This window comes from Echiichthys vipera (genome assembly GCF_963691815.1).
Source record: "Echiichthys vipera genome assembly, chromosome: 2".
In the NCBI taxonomy this organism is placed as follows: Eukaryota; Metazoa; Chordata; class Actinopteri; order Perciformes; family Trachinidae; genus Echiichthys; species Echiichthys vipera.
Window position 1 is genome coordinate 12900952 of NC_139827.1, and position 19265 is coordinate 12920216.

At 38.3% G+C, this 19265-nt stretch overlaps 1 protein-coding gene across 2 annotated transcripts in view; it reads right to left on the reverse strand.

The window, feature by feature from the left end:
- Positions 1 to 19265, reverse strand: part of gstcd (glutathione S-transferase, C-terminal domain containing) — a 49743-nt gene that overhangs the window by 19360 nt on the left and 11118 nt on the right. The window lies entirely within an intron of this gene.

Sequence of the window (19265 nt, forward strand, 5' to 3'; positions counted from 1 at the left end):
TTCAGAGGGGCTTCAATATATAAAGGCCTTTTGATGCATCTGAACACATGTAGATTTTAATAGCAAAAATAAATAGAAAGGGGAATCCCAGATGAGGCTTAGTGTGGGAAAATGAAATAATCTAACAAAGGACTTTGATGAGATATATGATATATGAGATATATATCCTTATTCAAGGAGCCAATGGAATATGCAAATGACTGTTTTTTTAATGAATTGTGATAATGGTAAAATAATAAACACTGATACATTATGTAAAGGTTAATGTAAAGCAAGCCGGTCATTACTGCGAAGAAAACCCTTACAGGGTGATGAAGGACTTGAATCACCCTGATGTGTAATATCTAAAAGAAAGGAGATATTTGCAAAAGTTATTTACGCACATAACAGATGTGGAGCAACATTAGCATAATTTGGAGATGTGTTTTTTTGCAAGTCAAATAATGAATCTAATTTTAGCTTTAGCACCACTATGTTTACCGTGTGCCATTTGTCACCGGGCAGACAGCAACAATTACATTGTTATTTTCTTTGCTCAAAATACCCTAGCAGTGAGAGCGAACCACATCAGTAAAGTTGTGGGCCTGATAATCAAAGATACTGAAAGATGCTATAAACCTTCACAGAGCTGAGGGGAACTGCAGAGCTGGGTGATAATTACATGTGGATTCACTAGCACTACCACTTCCACAAAAAGTAGTCATAGTCATAAAAATGAAAAAACAAGAATATAGCCGCTATAAGGGCTGATGATTATGCCCATAACTGAATCTAGGAGAAGCCTTACACTTACAGTGTTTTTTCAGATATCCAGAGTCCTACTATGTCACTATTAACCTGAATTTGTTGTTTGTGTGGTTGTGAGTGTGTATGTGCAAAACCTGTTCTATACTTCAAAAGGCAAGGTAGGGTCTCAGGTGGTTACAAGAGGTTGCACAAGTGTATCAGGGAGAGAAACAAAAGACTGAGGTCACCGCCACAAATTGGAACAAAACAAAACTAAAGTGCAAAAGGTGTACACTGTATTCTTTGTTTAAAAAAGTATATTCATTGATTTTAAGTTGTGTGTGTGTGTTAACGTTCAGCATTTCTACTCAAAAAGAAGATGCTTTGATGAAAGGTCACCACACAGTTTAAGGTCAAACCCATCAGCTACGTAGAACTGAGTGGGTGGCAGGCAGGCAGGCAGGCTGCAGAAGAGCTAACTACATGCCAGCCGACCTCTCCCTTTGTTTTGACTTTCATTTTGTTATGTGGTTCCAGGGAAAAGAATAATTATTGAGAGAGGACTTAAAAGTTCATACCCTGGGTTGCCGTAATTGTGTCAAATACACTCAATTTCGGATGGACATCACAAAGTATGCGTCAAACAGAGAAGAGGTCGAAAAGCCAAAAGATGTACAAAGAAAAACAAGAGTGGGAACACACCGCAGAGAATACTGAACAGTGTCATATAGGCTTAATGACACAAATAAAGTGAAGCTGGTTTCATAATGTCTTAAAATACTCTTGAATTTCAAATGGTTAACCAATAAAACAAAGTGGATCTTCCTGCAATATAATTAAATTTTAATTTTATAGCAGACACCTAAGGGAAATGAGACATAAAACGTTTAATTTATTCCGTTTATTCTCCTTTAATTTTAAGAAATGTTTTGGAATAGGTAGGAAAGGGGATAGAAATCAATATCTTAATTAAAGATACAAATGGTAATAGGTTTAACTATCATATAAATAACTGAGGACAACACCCAAGAGAATTTCTCTTTCAACCTGCAACCTTATATTAGGTTTTACGTAGTCCTGTGTTTCTGAATTAACACAGCTCAAAGTGTGGCTCTTATAACACTTCAATATATTGATCTTCACTGGGTTTCACTTTTGCAATCGCTAAAACACGTGGAGACAAATCTGGAAAGGATGGTCTATGTCATATTTTTTCCAGTGGCAGAGGATCTCTGCACCGAATTGCAATCCACTTGCTAGACTCATTCTGTTCAATGATGAGGTTATTGAATGTTTCCAGACATTTCACAAGGTTAGGAATAGTGCATGCTATTCAAACATGCTCTGCATTGTTCTACAACACTGGATAAAAGTGTCTACACCACTTCGCTGTGTTGTTGTGGTGTCTGTACTACCACACATCACATCCCGCTGAGAGTTAGTCCAATCACCAACCTGGCTTCTCCCAGGGGAGAAAAACGGCCCTGCTCTGTGACAGGGCCAACAAACGGCCACTCGAACGGCCACTCAAGCAACTCAGATTTCGGAAGTAACTTCCCCTATACATGTACTTGCACGTGGCCATCGATAACGGCAACTCTCAGCAGAGATGAGAATGAAGCAAGTTAGCTCAATCATTAGGTACTTTAGGGTTCTCTTTTTTCACCATCCTCCTGGAACCGTCCCAAAATGCAATCTAAGCCGCCCCAAAGTGTACATTGGCGTTGCACCACTCACTGTACCCAAGTACAGTTACTCTTAACATTTTCCGATTCAACCCTGCTCTCGCAAACGGGGGGAACTGGGGAAAAGACCATTTTTGGGTTACTGCTGTACATTTAAATGCACTTAGGACCTGGCTTAGTAAAGAGTTGCTACAACCAGCTCCAGGGCAGAGAGTATTTGAAATGCAGTACATGAGGCCAGGCCTTATGAGTGAACGGTGGTCTCCAAATCCAACGAACAAAATCATTAAGTGATGCAAAATTTGTCAGCATTACAATATGCTATGATATTACATCTACAAGTAGCCTCAGTTACAATAAACACAACCAAGGCACTCAAATGAAGCTCAGGAGACAAAAATGTAACAGAACGGTTTTGACCATTAAGCCTTAAAAGTTTGATCTCAGCCCGAACTCACAAGACAAAAGCAATCGCAGAGAATATAATTCACAGAAGCCTCCGAAGCAGAGACCTATCTGCACTGGGATTTTCCAACATTTTTTCTCATGCATCCTAACTACATCTACAGACCTCCAGTCACTTTATAAACAAACGCAGCAATCAAATGTGACAGAAACTGTATGCAACTGTCATTTAGACAAGCCCAAATGATCCACTAGCAAGAAGAGTTGTTGACAGGTGGACATTATCTAAACTCTCCTCCTCTATCATTACTCACACCACTCCGTAGATGTCCAATGTTTTAGCAACGAGTCAGACATTGTCATTTTTTTAGCATCCAGCCAAGTATATATAAAAATGCTTATAATCATGTTTAAATTATAAGTGGAGGGGTGACTGACACACCATCAAGTCAAGGTTTACGCCTGAGTTGTTGAAAGACTATAAAAAGCTGGAGATGAATACTCTTTTCAAACTGAAACTTGGCATCATGGAATATAATCCTCTGTTTGTATCACGCAAACAATTAGAGTGGAACACACTGGCAAAGAAAAGACAATGATTGCCAAACATTATTGAATAGAAAAATCTTGTTTTGTTACTACCAGCAAAATAAATAAATCCACAGACATTTAAAGATTATTTTACTTGTTTACCGAAAACCCATTTCAGTACAAAATCCTAAAACAAGGGAAACTGCACTGGGAACAAGTGGGGATATCTCATCCAACTGTACTCAGTTTTAAGGGATGAAAAGCCTATAATAAATAAATAATATTTTTTGCAGTGTACATGCACGCACACGCAAGCACAGACTGTGTATTTTGTCTGCATATCAATTTTCATGCAACATAATAAGATTCTGAGGATGTTAAGATTTGCCTGCAGCAGAAAGACATTTATTCCCATTGTACATATTGGCCAGCCACAAGCTTTGTTGTTGAAATTGTATTACTCTCTGTTACTGTTTACTCCGTCTTCCTGTTCCAGCTTATTTGTCCTTGGTTGGTTAGAATCAGATTGGACTCTTCATCCTCTGAGATTTATTTGTATTTAACCTTCTTCCACGGGTTGATGTGAGCAAAAAAAAGCAAGTTTATGAACAGGGGCAAGGGCGCTATCCCACCGGGTTAACTACTGGCACCAAGCCAGAAATGACAGAACCAGTAAGAGCTTTGGTATCAGAAAGATAAGTTTCCTGTTTTTACAGCAGGTTGACTCTGCTTTGACATCTCCCACTGCTCAGTGAGGAGAAAACATGCTGTGGCTGTTTCACCAGGGGAGACTGAAGATCCATTAGCCTGTGTGTCCTCTGCTGCTAAAAGGTGCCTACCACTGCTGCTGCTGGTGATGGCAGTGAGCACTGAGCTCTTGCTTTTTTCCCCTGATGCTGCAGAACTGCCCAAAGCCTTATCAAGCAGGTCCATCACACAGATTAGAATGTAAACACATTGCGGTGGCACCTGGGATGTTTGGGCTCTGCAAGATCTGACAGCTACCATCTCTCCGAGGATATGCTGGTTTAAATAGAAAACATAAAAATGGTCTAAGATTCTACTTTAGATTGTGTTTTTAAATGTATGCATTGAATTTGAATAAGTGTGGGTTGAATTATATTTGAGCATAAACTTACATGTTCACAACAGCACATCTCTTTGAACAGAGAGAGCACCAGCTCTTTTGTTACAGAGTGAGCATGTTACTTTTTAAGTGTGTTGTAATCTAATGTAATAACTAGAATGTGTCCATATCTCTATTCAAACTGTGTGCACCAGTATTACACGGCCCCAAAAGTGTCGAGCAGCCTACAGGAGGAAATCAATTCCTAACGGGTGGAAGGCGTCTCCAGACGTCTTACCACAGAAATGTCCTAGACAGGGTCATCTTTCAACTACCAGGAGATATGGTGTTACAGACTGTCATGTTAATAGATGGAGAGCCTGAAAGACAGTCTTAAAACAATTTGCAGACAAACTCCCACCTGATATCAGACAGATTTTTCAACTAGTTGCACTCTGTTTACATCTTCAGTCTGATAGTCTGCACTTTAACCTTTTACCATTAGGGAATCACAAGAGGCTTCCGGTCCAACCAACAAACTTCTGGTTTAGTGCTATGCTAACTTGAATGGCCATAAAATAACTACATCGTGGCTTTCCAAATGCTATCGGATCGGATCAAGCAAATTCGGATAGGGAAACAAGTCATTTCACTGAGATTGTGAAGTTCAAAACATTTATCCACCATTTTACAGTCACAAGCGTCGCGACCACAGACTGTATGGGAGTGACACAGTAAGCTACAGCAGGGCCTGACATGAGCAAGTTTAACCAACTTGGTTGTGACTGCCAGTGAGGGCTGTCTACTGTATGTAAACACAAGGTTTGACAACGGCACAGGTTGGTTTATGATCAGCTGAAGAAACCGCAGTCTCATGTTACAATGCTGGACAAATTAAAATCAACTTAGTGGAGTGGGCAGATTCAGAGGTCTTGATCCAGGCAAGGAAAACTCTTTAAATGGGTTTATGACCGAAAGATACGACCAAAAATAACATCAAAGCAATTTTTAGATTAAATATAGTAGTATGCAGATCTATTTCAGTATCAGCTCAGACCCAATACTGATTTGAGCTTTCCACAAAATATATTAATATAAAAAAGCTGTTAGTGTAGGATGACAATGCATTTTTTTTTTTTTTTTTACAATACATAAACTGTATACGTAGTTAGTTAAACAAAGCAAGATCTCTTTAAAAGGCATACCTTTGCATTCAGTTTTATACACGTTAGTGTATATGTCAGAGTAAATGGAATTACGGAGCATGTGCACATGTTGGGTCGTGCACAATCAGGCCGTATCCAAGCACTCCTGATATGTTTGCTGATATAAGCACAGGGGCACGCTATAGGTAAGTGTTCGTTGAGGTGAAGTAGAAACAGGAAGGTGTGGTGGATCATTATCTTCTCAGCCTGACTCTGCAGCTCTCCTGATCATATCATGTTTGAATGCCTGGATACTGCTCAAGAAGTCATGAATGACCCAGTGTGTTAGTTCACAAAGGATCTGGCTGGTTGTCTTAGACCTTCTGAGGAATAATAACAACATTTTCTTGTCTTGGCTCTCTGCTCAGAACAATGTGGCGTGTCATAAAAACAAGAGAAGTGTGTGGGAGCTCTTAGCACGGCTGAATATATTAAAAGTAAACCGAACTGTCTTCAAAGGTTAACCTGTTAACACCTAACTCAGTGTTTTTATAACTTCTCACTGAAATATTTAATTCCACATTGACTAAAGTATCTGAATGGGCCATGCACCAAACGAAAGGCTAGAAAATGTTACTGTAACTCCTGTTAAATGACCTGTTGCGAGAGCATGCTAAATTTTCTTTACGTGGCTGGAAGAGGGTTAACTGATCTTCCCATAAGTGCTGTGAACTACACACGGTGGTTCTGCAGGAGCAATCTCACCAACCAAAATAAAGAGTGAGTGCTCCTCACCACCCAATAAACAAACTGCCTGGAGCACAGTAACAAAGGTAATAAATGACCAAGATTGCCAAGGAAAGCTACAGCCTTAACAGCATGGCACATATTACAGCACTGGCTTAAAAGAACAGCGACAAACCTCACCTCTCAAAATCCTGATTTCCCTTTTAATCTTCGCTTACGTTTCCTTCAATTTAGGTTGAGGTTTAGTTTTGCCTTGACATTCACCCCTGCAGACATCTTGCAATGCCTTCGCCATTTGTAAACATGTTTTTCTTTATGCAAAACTGTGGACAAAAGCATGAGGAACTTACATGTGGCACATCTTTTCAGAGTGTTGATGGTAATTAAGAACAGGCGAGAAATCTTCATTCACTATCCTTTTCTGGCAGTGTAAATATTATGAGAATCCACCCTGAACGCTGCAACACTACACGACATAAAGATGGCATAACTGCAAATGTGCTGTGAGATATTTAGGCAGGTTTGAGGCTGCACAGCTAAACACCAAATAGTGAATATAATCTTGTTGAATCAGCTTGCTACTAGATACTAAAAGCTCCAATTGTTGACAAGTTGTCAGAAATAAATGTCTGCTTTCATAGCAGCAGTTGCTGAAATTTTGCTTAAATGTGTTTGCATAAGACTGTGATGACAAGAAAAACTAAAGGTAATGAAGACAAACAAAAGAGGAAAAAAACCTCTCACTGCGCATCCTTCAACAGCTTTGGAATGTCTGTCAAAACATGACCAGACTTAGCTGTAAGGCGAGCGGTCTGCATAATTATTGAACTCCCATGGTCCCTCTTACAGGTCAGAGCACATACCTAATTTGTCTGCACTGTTTTGTTTCAAAAAGGGCAAACAACCAAACTGAGACATCAGTTTTTCTCTTCCAAATATATACAATGACAGACTTTTCTTTTATACATGTACAGAGCATCACATCGACACTTGCTGATGCTTAACACTTTTACAAAAACTATTATGATGGAAATCAAGATTTTTACAAGTGCAGATTTTGCTAACTGATTCATGATACTGTTCAAAGTGCCTTAAAGTGTAACTTCATCCCCATGGATGTATGAAGAGAAGAGGGCCTAACTCCACCCACTGCATACTTCTGAAAATGCAAAGAAGCGGGCAAGGGGCTGAGAGGGGGGCTGGAGGAGGTGGGCCACCCACCTCTGATAAATTCTTAAATTTCATGACAGATAAATCTCAACCAGTTGACTCTGTCTCAGCACTAGCCTCGTACCGTTGGGACAGATTTAAACAGTAGATAGCGTGCGGAACCATTTTCAACCCATGAAATGCCAATTTTCATATGTGTTTCATCACAGTCCAGTAATTTAGTTCTTAAAGAACATACTAAGGAAGTGTGCAGTACCTCTTTAAATTCAAAGATTCGCTTTTTTTTCTTTCTTTCTCTTTTTTATAACCAGCATGAATTAATTTATTTTGATTTCTTTTTGGCAAAAAATGCTGTTTAAAAATAACCACTTTTAATTAAGGAGACTTGCAATGGACATATATTGATTGAAATAAAACAATAATGAAAATAATCAGTAGTAGTTACCCTAAATTCTAGCAAAGCCAGAAACACTCTATTTTTCGGATCCCATGGTCTCCTATCATTTCCTTGAAAGAGTCCTGGAATGAATGAGTGATTTAATACTGAATACAGGATAAAGTGTTCAGTGCAAACACTTAAAATCATTTCAATCAGTTGGTAACTTCTCTAGAACCACTGTCTCAGTAATTTGTCCATTTCCCCCATCATTAGTATGAAAGTGTGCAGTTTTCCCAGGAAAAAAAACTAAAGTCATGACATTAGGAGAAATTATTAGGTCATTACAGACCTGTAAAATGAAGTGTTACCCCTAAGCCAATATGTTATGTGTTGTAACTTGCCAAAGTGTCTAAATGGAGAGCTTCTGCCTTTTCACATTGTTCCCGTTCACTGAACTTGTCAAAACAACTGACAACAAGCAGAACAGAGAGCCACTCCAAAGATCACATTTCCATGGCAACTGAATGTTTTTCCTCATCATAAAAGTATTTGTTGGGATAATATTGAGATTTCTGAAATATAAATGGTTTCAAATGAAAATGTATAGAAATTGTTTTAAAAGGGTGGCCAAAGAGAGCTCGACAACACATCTTTGATAGTTCCATTTATCAAGATAATATTGCCTGACCAAGATGATCAAGCTATGAGATTTTTATACTGGCACATGCCTCATGTAGAAAAAGCAATCGCTCTCCTCTTGGCTCCCATTCCCTGTGTAGGCTAAATGTTCTCTTGTAGTTTGTCTCCTTGGTGCTATTCAATGCACTGTTTGTTTTTGGACGTGGCAAAACCAAACATCTACACTCCTCTGCTTTATAACTTCAGGTGTTTGGAATTGATCGGTTCTGTCTGTGAAGTTGTATTTGCCATTGGCAGAGAAAATAAAAATGAGGACATGAGGGCATGAGGACAGTCTGGGCTCCCCGACCCTCTTACCACCACCCAGATATCGAAAGGATATTTGGCGTATAGAGAAAAATGCGAGACAGCCATTTGGAAGGTGAGACACACCACACTACAGTAACACTATTATCTGAAATGTGTCCATCTGCAACAGAACAAATATAGAGTTAAAAAATTAAGGCAATTAATGAACTAGTCCACTGACATAAAATGTACTGTTTTTATTATGTATAAAAAATAAACAGTATTATAAATTGGATACTGTCGAAGACATCACACTGGGCATTGGTATCTCCTAATGGGAATTTGTTATATTTGTTATTTTCAAGATTGTTAGTGGAATTGTTAGTTATTTGTTGCATTGTTAGGGTGTGGGTGTCTTGGTGGGTTTGGAACAAGATCTTTTTAAATAAGTACGTCACAAAAACAAACAAGTCAACTCTCATCTATACCAAACACCAAAAAGAGACATTTAACACCACTGACTTGACTTCAAGGAAAAAAAAAACAGAAATGGTAAATTATTGATATAGGATCGTTTAGTTTCATGGCCATACTGCAAGTACAAGACCTTTACGCACAACAGAATTGTCTTCATCAATGTTTTATTTCTCATGAATACATTCTTGTAATTAGAAGGAGGAAAATGTTCTGTTATTGCATACCCTTCTTCTATCTATATATATATAGGGTATGCAATAACACACACACACACACACACACACACACACACACACACACACACACACACACACACACACACACACACACACACACACACACACACACACACACACACACACACACACACACACACACACACACACACACACACACACACACACACACACACACACACACACACACACACACACATATATACATATAAACATATATATATATATATACTGTGTATACATATATATATATATATATATGCATATTACAAAATATGTAATACCAGCTTTTCTTTCAGTTATGTCTCTAGAAAACCTTCCCCTGCTATTGCTCTTTCATACCAAGCAGTCTGTTTTTATTCAGTGCACTATCTTCCCCTTCACTCTGTACTCTACCGGAGCTGTCAAAGTTAGGCAGTAAGTGGCACAACGCTGGCATCTGTGGAGGGCTGTGTCAATGTCTTTTAGCCTGCCACCTTTGTAAAATCTCCCAGTCAGTATGGCTTTTAGCCCTAGCCTTGCAGTGCTACCTCAAGGATAAATAAAGGTTGGCTGGACTCCAGCCGCTGGTGCCCCTGCTCCTCCTGGTTTTCCTACAGTGATGTTGAGTTGCCAGACCCAGGGCCACACCGTTGAGAGAAATACCCAACAAATATTTCTGCTTGACAGATTTCAACTCATTATACCTTATATGTAATCTGCGATATACATTCTATTCTATTTATTCTATTCTGTAGAAGTATACACTTTGTATGTACAGTATCTATGTCCTTATTTATCTGCAAATGTCTTGTCATTGAACAGGAGAATGGTAAAAGAATCAAGGGATAGTGTGTTGGTCACAAACACAGCATGTGCCCTTTAGATAATTATGGCAGGATTCAGATGAATCAGTATTCTGTCTTACTGAGCCACCTACTTGCTAACAAAAAAAGGAAAAAAAACACTCAATGCAAGCTGCTGATACTCTCCAAAAGGGCCCCCAGATCACTATATATATATATATATATATATATATATATATATATATATATATATATATCTCGTATTCTGCATTCCGAACACGATAACCTTTTACTTCTTGAACACTACTGATAAAGTCGGCGCAAAGAGTTATTGTTATACCCTTTTGTTAAGAAAAAACTGAAGAATATCTATAGCTATATATATATATATATATATATATATATATATATATATATATATATATATATATATATATATATATATAAAATAAACAAAAACAATGACTGTCCACATTTCAACAGCCACAATTGTTTATCTAAACGCCATTAAAGTTAACATAATATGAAAAGGTAAAGCTATGTAGGCCCCCACATTTTAGATGATTTATATTAACTGTTAAATTCTCTGCGGATGCAGGAACAGACAGAACATACAAATGGCAACTACCCCCTATAGAAGTGTAAGTCAACACCATGTGGGCGTAAAAAACATTAGGGAAAACTCCTCTAATAACAAGATGTAGAACACAGACAACTGAGACACACATGTCAAAATCCATACACGACCTTCTTTTGAGCCAAATTAGATGTGGGCATTAGGGGAGGTCCCTGCCACAATAGGAGCACATCTCACAGTACACACTGAAACCAAATATGACACATCATCTATTACAGTGTTCACCAGATGCAGAGCACAATAATAAGCATTGAGCCTTTGTTTTAGCCTATACGGACAAAATAAGGAATATTCCAGAAGATTACTTTGTTCAGAGATGGAAAACTGGATACAAAAGTGATGGGATTGTTAGTGGAAATGGCAAAATGCTTTAATTATGTTGTCAAGAGTTTGTGGGGAGGGGAGAGGTGAAAAAGTTAAGAGGTTATAATGTAATGAGAATTCAGAGCGGCACGAGAAGGAAAATAAACAGAAAATAAATACAAATAAACAAAATAAAGAGAGACGTAAACTAGTTCAGAGAAGTAGAAAAGGATGACAGAAGGAAAGAGAGGAAAAATAAAACAAACAGAACCGAAAAAATGAAAGGACAAACTAAAAAGACACCCGACTTGCTTTTTACTCAGTCCTGTTCTGTTATGCATCTCCTCTAATTAACAACAATCTGTGATAAAATGCCAAGCCACAAATTGAGCAAATGAAACTGGAATATGTACTGAGCATCTTTCCAACTGAAGTATCATGTTACCGAATTTTCAGTTGCCAATTTGTGTTTAAGATTGCAGTGGAACATATTAGTCATCAAATCAGTATCTTATTTTAATTTTTTATTTTCCCCCCAGTAGACCATCTGCTTTACACATGTAACTAGTGCAGATTTCTTTACAGCATCTTTCTATTGACTTTCTTTGTATTGCCTCGAAATGGCACTTCACAATGTGAAATGCAACAGAGAACTTGAAACTACAATTTAGTAGTTCCAACTAAGATTTCTGTTAGGACGCCAGCCCAACCAAGTTCACACATTCGCTACTTTTATTAATGAGGATATTTTCATCTAGATAGTTTATGTATGTCTCTCTTTCTCTCTACACTCCTGGTCCCCAGAGGCAGACGCGCTCCCCGCTTCCTTTCGGCGCCCATGTTAATCAATCAGGCTGTTTAGATATAGACCATAGTTTGTGTACTGCCGTCAGTGTGTTTGTCCCGGAAGTACTAAGCAAACCACAACCGTGTGGTGCCTAACCCCTAACCGTCACCTTTTGCTGCCTAAACTTAACTAGTCACGTAATGGTAGTTTTCGTGCCTAAACCTAACAGACATCTTTTGTTTCCTAAACGTAAAACCATCGCAGTCCACTTCAGTCGTCATTTTGTAAACTATGATACAAATTTTTCTATTTATTAATGTTTTACTTTTTCTTAAGATCACATGAATCTGTTGATGAGAATACATTGCTGTCACTCAACTTTTACCCAACACAGAGAGAAAAACCTGGAATTGCCCCTTCCCTACTTTCTTCCAATTTATAATTAATTAAAAAGAGATTGTATTGTTTTTGTGGTATCAAAAAAGTATCAACCTTTTTAATGCAACCTTACTATCATGGTAACAAAATTTGGCTGTAGACAGACGGACGTAGACACCTTGTAAAAAAAATCAAAACTGCCTCTGTGGTAGTTTGTGCAACAGTAGGTGTCTCCAGGGCCATATTTTGCAATGATTACACACCGTTGCATTGCTGTCACAGCTGGTTACCACATTGTTACAACATTTAAGTTGCCTTCAAATATCAGTTCTACATTAGAAACAGAAAGTACAAGATTTTAATAGACAAAGCAGGTTAAACTGTGCTCCAAAGGAAAGACCTTCAGAGAAAAGATTTGATTTTATATTCTGCTCAGCGCTGAAAACACTGATCGGTAATTAATTATGGGTCTAGTGAAATGGCATAAAAAACACTATGTAATCCAAAACCCAATGAAAGCTGGTGAGGGTTAGGCAAATTGTCTCCAGCTCCTTTCCCACACCGCAATGCCTTACCAGAGATTATTGAACACAACAGAACTAAGGAGACAAATGAATATTCATGATATGACATTTTGCAGGGAGCTCATCATGGAGGCAGCCAGTGGCTCTGCATTTAAATGGGCACTACTCAAACATCACTGCAAATACTGAAACTCTGTGGTACTCCTCAAGGGATTCTAGATGTGTTTGAACTTGAATTGTAGAAATAAAGTGCCAATTATCCCTCTAATTGGGAGTAACAAAGCTGGTTGCCTGTTGTGCTTGGTCCCGTGTTTACTGCGTATCTTTAAATCTCCAATTTAAAGGCTCTAATGAGTTCAATTAATTGAGAATGAGAGGAGTGATTTGGGAGGCACAGCCTGCTGTTTGGAGCTGTAAGCCCAAGGGAATGAGGTGTTAACCAAATGCCAGTACACAGTACAAACAGATATCCCCGCTAATGTTCAACAGCATTTCCATCAAATCACATCTATGTTCGTATATACAAATGCTCTTCAAAAAAACCCTCTGAGCTTGAGTTTTAATAACAAGCAATTTACCTGCAATTGCACATACACTGACATGTTTAAGTGCTAAACTGAAAACACACACCTGTCCTTGAAGGCAAACAAAACATCGGAGTACTTTAAGCAGCTTTCAGCCATGCTAGTGTTGCTATAGGACAATCAGTCCAGCACAAACAGCTATATCTCAACAATTATTGCAGGAATTGCCATGAAATTTTGTACAAACAGTCATTGGGACATATTTAGACAAACTATGGCGCATGATCTAAAGTGCATGGCGCAAGTGCATTTAGGACATTTCCAACTCCACTTTTGCTAGTTACACAGCACACATTCTAGGTGCAAAAGTAAGATGCATGGGGTTGTATTTAGTCTCTTTATTAATTATGGATTTGTTTTGGGCGTAACATCAATGACACCAATCAGAGAGATATCTTCCATATATTAATGATGTAGGTAGCAATGCACAAACAATGTGCCTGACCACCTAATTGTAAGTCCAACACACCCACAGGCACACAGATGGAAACAAGTACATTTGTTACATGCAAAAGAGATCCTGCCTTCTGTCTCCAGAAGATTAAGCCTGCAGTTCGTTCTCATTTCCATGCCGTCTAATACCGCCGTTTTACCAAGGCCCTCTGTGTTTGTTACCAACACACAAGCTAGCCTTGAGCTTCTGCATAGCTTCTGCAGAGCAAGTGCTCCAGAAGTAAGAGAGACAAAGTGTGGGTAGGGAGGAGGTTGAGGTGATGGATTGGTCAAACAGAAACAGGACATTCACCCAGGAGGCTGTGTTTCGGGTCTCATGCCTGTCCTGTTCCAAGCCCAAGCATCACTGTTATGTTCCAAACACCAGCCATGATCTTTTCTTAAACCTTGTAAAGGAAATGAGATTGAACCAAAATAACAGTCAATCATTCTAGTTACAATGCTGGCAGAAACCAAACTGAAAACTTAAATTTTAAACACTACATGTTAGCATTGTCATTGTGAGCATGTTTGAAAGCTGACATCGGCATTTAGCTGAAAACACCACTGTGCATAAATACAGCCTCACTGAAATGTGAGCATGGCTGTAAAGTCTTTTATTGCAGAAATATAGAAAGCTGTTGTTCATTTCTAGCACATTTACTCTTCAAGAACTGTTACAGTTCCTACTAATCTACAACTAGATTCCCAGCTCAAACATTGTACAAGACAATAAGGTGGATTATGTTATTCGTTGTAAGCATTTGGAGTGTGAGAGTTGAATTTTTGAAAGGAAACAAGCTCAGTAAGTTACATTTAGAGTAATACTGGCTCTCATCAACACACGCTTCCACCAACAAGGACTGGTATGGTATGGTAAGGCTATGCTTTCTACTACATTTATAGAATGTAATCAATATTTTCCTTAATGATGTATTATTTCACCCATCTGCAACCCATACAATGTTAATGAGAAAGATATTTTTTTATGAACCCACCCACACGATCAACGGATTAATTGTGGTGCCAGCGGACAAAAAGAGCAATCTGCACATCACCAGGACATAGAGTGTGTGTGAGGAGAAAATCTACCCACTAATCTTCCATCTATTTCATTACCCTTGACATTTGTCTAACAGGAGCCTCAGGATGGCAAGCCGCTTTTGACAAATATCTGACAGGCAGACGGACTTTTTTTTATGATCTAGCCTTGACTTTGCCCTTGTCACTTGTTTTGAACTCACAACCCCATAATATTATTTTTAAAAAGTGCATTTGCAAAAGAAGAGAGGGATAGAAAGGGAGAGAGAATCAGTCAACAATAGCTCTCACCTAAGCTGATGTGGTAATATGCTGGCCAGCAGTTTAACGGATCTGTGACTAAGCCTGCTGTGTTTCTCTCAGCAGAGCCCCATTCAGTCTCAAAGCAGGAGAGGAAAAAACAGCCATATACACGGACTCCAATTCATTTGGATGACTGAAGCCCTGCAGCTAAGATAGTAAATGTGTGATAATAAACCACAGTTCTATGTTTTTCTGGGATTTGATGTATAATCATGATGTTGAGGATGTCAAGTCAACTAAAAAAATGTGTTTTAGTACAGTATGCCAGTAAGGAAATCGATCCATTTTAAATGATGACTACCATCTATTGTGTTTTAAGAGAGATTAACCTTGGAAGTAAAGAGATACAATCTAATCTAATCCTTAATTCATTACTGAATTAAGGATCACCAAAGGTGAGGGCTGAAATATAAATACATGGATTAAAATGTTAGCAAACAGCAGACAAATATTCACTCTCCTTTTAGCCCCGATTTCATCTCCACCACCTCCTGAGGGAAATATCTGGCTCTTAAACTGCTAAATGCTCCACTATGTTCACCAACTTAAATGGCTCCATAGAGCTGACAGGAAGTGCATATCACTTGATGATGCATTGTTAATACAAAAATATTGGTTAGAGCTGCTTTAAATCTGACTAGGCCAGTGTTTTTCAGTGTGGGGATTATGATTAACAGACCATCTATAATATTATAAGAGTTGAACTCTTGCAAAAAAATAAAATTAATCCAAAATAGATATGTAGACCAGTAGCCTAATGATTCTCTTGTTAAAACGGCCTTAAACTCAACAATGACATACACTGATTATAATCAGTAATATATAATAATAATAATAATATAATATAATCAGATAGAACACTGAATGAAACCTGAAGGATGTCATGGCATGATCATCTTAAAATTGGAAGATTAAATCTTTGCAATGTTCCTTTATTTAAAGTTAACGAGAGTAGTGTACAGCTGAGAGAAACTGTATTCATTTTCTTGGAGCACACTTTCAATATCTATTCTAAGAGAATAAGGAAAATGTCAAGGGAAATTCTTCAGTATGAACTTTAAATCCAGCTAATTATCTTCATTTCACTTCAATAATAGTGAAATTATATGCCTGAGGGGAAATCCACCATTACAGACAGACAAACTTATTGAACAAAGTCGAGGAAATCAACACAGCATCACTGTATCAGAGCACAGTTAACATCTTTAAATCAAAGTCAGAGAAAAAGAACACACAAGGGGAAAAGAAAGTAAAAAGTACACATCCACCTACGTAATAAAAAATTTGAAAGTTGTTGTTGGATTGGTATTCCATTTATGATGCATCTTACAGACAACTCTTCTTGTTCCAAAAGCAATATGGTAAGCAGGAGGCTAAAAATGACAGATGTTTAACTAATCATTAGACGTCTGCACAGTGTAGAAAACAAGCAAAGCAGTGGAAAGCGTGGGCCAAGACCTCTCGTGTGGCTAATTTGTGGATTTGTGTAGGAGTAGTGGTAACTGAAATGACTCTAATTGAAGCCACGTTCATCTTGTGATCAAATCCATTAAGGAAATCAGGTGATGGTAATACCCAACCCTAATACAATGTATAGTGGACAGATTTCTAAATGTTCCTTTTTTGGGAGCCATTTTGGATAGAAACTGTAGATTTGACTGAATATGGAGGATGTTCAAAGAATAGATTAACATTTTGACAACACGCTTATTTACTTTCTTGCCAAGAGAAGAAGACGAAAAGATTGATACCACACTCATGTCTGCAAGGTAAATATGAAGCTACAGCTAGATACAGGAGGAAACAACTGACAGGCTCTGTCCAAAAGGTAGCAACATCTACTCTGGTTTCTGGGCTTACAAAGGGATTTTATGTTAGGATGTTGCATCATAACAGCTGCGATAAGATACCAAAATCACACCAGTCCAGTGTGGATTATGTGAAATGTCAATCACATCTCAGCTGTTTTTGAAGCAGGATGACGAGAGACAAATGGAGCCAGTTTTCGATCTAGAAGTTTAACTCCTGTCATACTCTTGTAACCTAAGAAAAAGACATGGGAACTCATCTCATCTCCTTGTAACAAAACAACCCTGGAGGATCTAATAGCAGCATGTCTCAAGAATGGCAACTATGCAGTTTTTATGTCCGATTGTCTTGTTCACCCCTCTTCCCCTGACTTGTTTTCTCCTGATAACCCTTGTCTCTCTTCAGGCTGTTTTACCCCTATCTCAATCTCCCTCAGTCACACACTCCATCATTCTAACCCCTGCTCCCTCTATTAAGTGAAGCGCTGCAGAAAAGATGTTGGCTGCTCTATACAATGGTGTCTGTATACACATAGCTGTTTATGTGTCTGCAGACAGCCCTCACCGCAATTGGCAAAGCAGCCCTCTACACAAAGAGGACAAAAATGTAAACAGCACCCATGCACAGAGGTCCCTTTGTTCCTCTATACATTGTGGATACCTGAGTGTCAGTGTGCAGGACCTGTTACCATCAACGGCAATTAATGGGGCTGGGTTAATAGACTGGAGCAATATGAAATCATAGGGCTGTATATTGGCAGGAATCTGCCGATAGGTATCATGATACAGGGGTTACGATTCAATATATTGTGATACTGTAAGCATACTGATATATAGCTATTTTTTATTGTTTAAAGAAAAAACCCCAGATGCAAACACTGCTTGAGGGGAAGAGTGAAATGGCTGAAGATACATTAACAAAAGTGAACCAGTTCGCCATGCATCTTTACATGTAAACTATTAATAGAAAAAATCAGTAATGTTTTTGAGAATTGATAAGGTATTAGAAAACATAAAACTGTGATGCTCAATATTTTCTTACACCCTTGAGGCATAGTTTTTAGAGGTGCATGAATGTTTTATTATCTCAGATCTGTAGATATGAACTCAGAAGTCAGAAAGTCTCAAGACAGTGATGGATTCTTTGTAGTTTTAGCTCTATACCAGTTTCAAATGTAACAATTACTATATGTGCTGCTGACTTTCAGCTTTAAGGACATTCAGAGATGTTCACATCCATATTGGCTGTGCGATTCGTTGCCTCTTTTAGCCTTTGGGGATATGGATAAAAAACATCTTGAATTTGTACAGTTCATTGAATGTAAACAGTCAAATTATCGCTGAGAGTCAGGACTTTAACGTCCTTGTCATTATCATTTTTTAACGGCAAAGCTCTGACGTACAGAGCCCAAACTAAGCTAACAAAATGATGTATATGCACTCACATGATAATAGTGAGCCAATACATATAAATAAGACAGCGTTCAAAGACTTGTGTGTGTTATGTTAGTTTTGCAGGTATGAAAATATTTATGCATACGCAAGGGGGAAATTTTCCCTGTAGCACTGTTGTGTGGGCATGTGTGCATTTATTGGTGCATACTGAAAGTAGATAAATGGAAAAAGCCTACATGTTGGGGTTCAGAACAAATCGTCTGTCTGCCTTTCGTCTCGGCTCCACTTTAATTACACAGCACTGAAACGCACCTACCTCCAAACCTAATACTGCAGAAGTAGATATCAACAGTGCCTTTTACCAAGCTTAGTGCTGACAAAAGTAGGTTGGCTAAAATGTAGTCTCTCTAATTCTCAGAATAGATACGCTGCCCACATCATCGAGAGCACTTCTGTTTAGATGTCAGTGGGGGTTTTGGGATAGACGCATGATTAAGTTGCACAGTGAGAACACATGAAAAGTCTGCAAATGGTATTAACAATTTACAGCTAGTACAGAACAGTCAAAAATTGTGCTAACTCTAATCCAGCATGTAAATGAAATAGTGACTACAAGGTTCACGTTCTGGCTTTAGGTGAAAATACACTATCACAACTACCACAACTACTAACATAAATGCTTTTGTGTTTGAGGGTGTTCTCAATCACATTAGGTAGAGCTACGTATTGTTTTAAAAATTACAATACCAGTTACAATATCAGTACCCTTAAAGGGATACCAACACCAATACAGT